Below are 4,921 nucleotides of genomic sequence, written 5' to 3'. Positions count from 1 at the left end.
ATATATATTTTAAATCTTAAAAGAATAAGATTTGAAAAATTTTGAAATTGAAATCTGAATTTTTATAAAAAAAAATTCGAAAATATGGCTTCAAATTAGTTAGAAGAGATATTTTTTTAATTTTGAATTTTATGATGAAAAAGAAAAACACACAAAAGACATAGGACTAAAAAAATTTTTTTTTAGATCTAATGCTCCTTGTTTTAGAAAATTTTGGAGGGAAAACACCAAGGAACATCAAACTTTAAAATTTTAAGATCAAAACACAAGAAAGACTCAAGAACACCTTGAAGATTCACAAGAACATCAAGAACAAAAGAAAGAACACCAAACTTAAAATTTTTAGAAAACCACAATAAAATTTTTGAAAATTAAAGAAAGATTAACAAGAAAACACCAAACTTAAAGTTTGGCACAAGATTTAATCAAAGAAAAATTATTTTTGAAAAAAGTTTTAAAAGGAAGATACCCAATTGCCAAGAACATAAGCCAACGCTCTAGCTAACTGAGTTATAAATGTAACGTGTTTTAATATTGTATACATAAAAAATATATTTTTGAAAACTAATATTTTGAAAAAGCACAAGGAAAACACAAAAACTACACAAAATAGGAAAAATCAAAGATCAAACAAGAAAATTTGACAAGAACAATTTGAAGATCAAGGAAAAATAAAGAACACAAATTCGAAAATTTAAAAGAAAATATAAAATATGCAATTGACACCAAAGTTAAAATATAAAACTAAACTCACATAAAAATTAAAAATTAATAAGGAAAAATAATATTTTTTGAAAAAAAAATTTGAAAAGAAAATAAAGGAATCAGATTTAATAACTCTATAGCAACAAAAATAAATTATTCCTAATCTAAGCAACAAAATAAACCTTTAGTTGTTCAAACTCGAACAATCCCCGCCAATGGCGCCAAAAATTTGGTGCACGAAATTACAATCACACCTTTGCAATCCGCACAACTAACCAGCAAGTGCACTGGGTCGTCCAAGTAATACCTTACGTGAGTAAGGGTCGATCCCACGAAGATTGTTGGTATAAAGCAAGCTATGCTTAACTTATTAATCTTAGTCAGGATGCCAATAAGGTTCTTTGAATTTAATTGTAAAAAAGTGAAAATGTTTGGAATAAGTAATTGTTACTCAATAATGGAGAATATGTTGGAGTTTTGGAGATGCTTTGTCTTCTTTATTTCAGCTTTTCTCTTGTCCTCCTCTTCACACACGTAGGGCTCCTTCCATGGCAAGCTGTATGTAGGGCATCACCGTTGTCAATGGCTACTTCCCATCCTCTCAGTAAAAATGGTCCAAATGCTCTGTCACAGCACGACTAATCATCTGTTGGTTCTCGATCATGTCGGAATAGGATCCATTGATCCTTTTGCGTCTGTCACCACGCCCAACACTCGCGAGTTTGAAGCTCGTCACAGTCATCCAATCCCAGAATCCTACTCAGAATAACACAGACAAGGTTTAGACTTTCCGGATTCTCAAGGATGCTGCCATCAACTCTAGCTTATACCACGAAAATTTTGATTAAGGAATCTAAGAGATACTCATTCAATCTAATGTAGAACGGAGGTGGTTGTCAGGCACACATTCATGGATTAAGGAAGGTGATGAGTGTCACGGATCATCACCTTCATCATAGTGAAGCGCGAATGAGCATCTTAGATAGAAACAAGCGTGTTTGAATGGAAAACAGAAACAATTGCATTAATTCATCGAGACGCTGCAGAGCTCCTCACCCCCAACAATGGAGTTTAGAGACTCATGTCGTCACAAGGAATGAGTAAACTAGGATGGATAGTGTAGAAATCCACTTCTGGGGCCCACTTTATGTGTGCTAGGGCTGAGATTTAAGCTTCTCACGTGTCTGGGCTGTTTCTGGAGTTGAACGCCAGGTTGTAACCTGTTTCTGGTGTTGAACTCCAACTTGTAACCTGTTTCTGGAGCTGAACGCCAAACTACAACATGTAACTGGCGTTCAACGCCAGTTTAAGTCGTCTATCTTCGCACAAAGTATGGACTATTATATATTGCTGGAAAGCCCTGGATGTCTACTTTCCAACCCAATTGAGAGTGCGCCAATTGGACTCCTGTAGCACCAAAAAAATCCATTCCGAGTGCAAGGAGGTCAGAATCCAACAACATCAGCAGTCCTTTTTCAGCCTAAATCAGATTTTTGCTCAGCTCCCTCAATTTCAGCCAGAAAATACCTGAAATTACAGAAAAATATATAAATTCATAGTAAAGTCCAGAAATATGAATTTTACCTAAAAACTAATAAAAACATACTAAAAAGTAGCTAGAACCTACTAAAAGCTACCTAAAATCAATGCCAAAAAGCGTATAAATTATCCGCTCATCAGCAGACATAGCTAACTTCAAGGCTAATGGGGAACTACCAATCAACATCAATAAACACATGAAGAGAAAGCTAATCAAAGATGATAAACACTACATCTGGGATGAGCCTTATTTGTTCAAAAAATGTGCTGATGAAATCTTGAGAAGATGTATCTCCCATGAGGAAGGGCAAGAAGTGCCTTGGCAATGTCATGGATCTGCTTATGGAGGCCATTTCAGTGGAGAGAGAACTGTAGCCAAGATGCTACAATGTGGGTTCTATTGTCCAATCATTTTCAAGAAAGCAAAGGAATTGGTGTCAAGATGTGATGAGTGCCAAAGAGCTTAAAATCATCAGCATCAAAGAAAAGAAAAACCAAGGAACCAACTTCTGGGTCCTCAAGCTCAACCTTTAATGAGTACAAATTTCTCTCCTTATTCAACCAAAATCAATTCTTTGGTTGGGTGAGTGAAAGGGGAATCATTCCAGAGGTTGGGTTCCAACTGGGAAGAAACGAGCACATTGAGATCAACAGGGAAATAAACAGTAAGGGCTGGGCAATCCTATGCAACCCACCAAGAAAGGTGGTGGAAAGCTTGGTGAGGGAGTTCTACGCCAATGACGTTCCTCAGCCGGGACAACCTTATAGTTATCTTAGCTACGTGAGGGGAAAATCCATAGATTATAGCCCCTCTAGTATAGAGAGGATGCTAATGGTGAAGCAGACAACCTCCAACCGGAGCTATGAGGAAAGAATGAAACAACAAGACCCAGGATTTAATGATATCCTCAATGAAATCTGTGTGTTGAATGTGCAATGGATAAACGACAAGGATGGGATACCCATCCAACTAAGAAGAAGGGATTTGAGCCCCCCAAGCTAGAGGGTGGCTGGAATTTGTAAGGAGATCCCTAATCCCCACATCCAACACTTCAGAGGTGACCAAAGAGAGAGCTGTGATGAAGAGCATCATGAACGGTGAGAATGTCAATGTTAGGGAGTTGATTACCAACAACATCAACAAAGTATTGAAGAGCACTAGCGATAACACAAGATTGGCATTCCCCAGCATCATACAGAGGTTGTGTGATGAAGCTAAAGTTGAGAAGATAATTGATGAAGTGCTAGTGAAGCAAGACAATTCATAACTGCCAAGAAGATGGCCAAAGTGGTGGCTGTCAACCCACTTCAGATGGCCAGGGAGCATAGAGCTGCTCATGCTCACATGCCACAAGAAGAAGAAGAAGAAGAAGAAGAAGAAGAGGTAGAGGACCAATCACAATTCCTAGCACTCCAACCACTACGACCATATCAACAATACCAACAATTTCCTGAAGGATTCAACTGGGAGCAACTGCAAGGAGATGTACACCAAATGAGAGGATACCTACACCATCTGAGAGAGGATGTCAGTCAATTCAAGGACAGTCAACAACAATAATAGAACAAGGAAGTATGGAGCAGCTGAAGGAGCAACAAGGACAGTTTGACTGGGGAGAGATACAAGGTGCACTCAATAAAATAGTGGAGCAAAACAAATAGCAGCAGAGGAATCTGGCCGAGTGATAAACCACTATTTTATGGTTTATATTGTTTTTAATTGAGTGATTTTATCAAGCTTTTCACCCACTTATTCATAGAATTTGCATGATTTTACAATTCCTTCTTAGTTTAGTTCTATGATTAAAAACATGCTTCTTTGGTCTTAATTTAGCTAATCTTAATCCTCTCTTATTACCATTCGATACATTGATCTGTGTGTTAAGTGTTTCAGGCTTCATAGGGCAGGAATGGCTTAGAGAATGAAGAGGAAGCGTGCAAAAATGGAAGGAACACAAGGAATTGAGGAGATGACCAGCGAGAAGTCACGCGGTCGCATGGCTCACGCGACCGCGCGAAATAGAAGGAATTACCGTGACACGCTCGCGTGCCTGACGCGACCGCACGGATTGGAAGCTGCACGAACGACGCGAAAGCGTGGACAACGTGCACGCGTGGTATGAAAAATGCTGAGTGACGCGATCGCGTGGACGACGCAGACGCGTGACGTGCACGATCTGCAGAATTACAAAAGTCGCTGGCAGAGATTCTGGGCTGCATTTCAACCCAGTTTTCGGCCCAGAAACACATATTAAAGTTAGGAAACATGCAGAGACTCAAGACATCAATTCGTATCAGATCATAATTCAATTTTAGGTTTTAGATGTAGTTTTTAGAGAGAGGTTCTCTCTTCTCTCTTAGGATTTAGGATTAGGATTAGGATTAGGATTTCAACTTCTTCATCACAGGTTCAATGTTCTTTTAATTTATTTTCTACTTTTATTTATTACTTTAGTTGATTATTTGATGTTGCCAATTTGGCTTATGGATTTCTATGTTCAATCTAACTTTCTATTTAATATAATTCGAGAAATTTCAGATTTATGATTGCTTTCCTTTATTTATATAGATAATTTAGATTTTCTACCTTCTGGCTTTGGTTGATTAATTGGTAACTCTTGAGTTATCAAACTCATTGCTGGCTGAAAATTGGAATTCTTCAAGAATTAATTCGAGT

The sequence above is a fragment of the Arachis duranensis genome, chromosome 6 (assembly GCF_000817695.3).
Source record: "Arachis duranensis cultivar V14167 chromosome 6, aradu.V14167.gnm2.J7QH, whole genome shotgun sequence".
NCBI classification, from domain to species: Eukaryota; Viridiplantae; Streptophyta; class Magnoliopsida; order Fabales; family Fabaceae; genus Arachis; species Arachis duranensis.
This window is presented reverse-complemented; position numbering follows the sequence as displayed.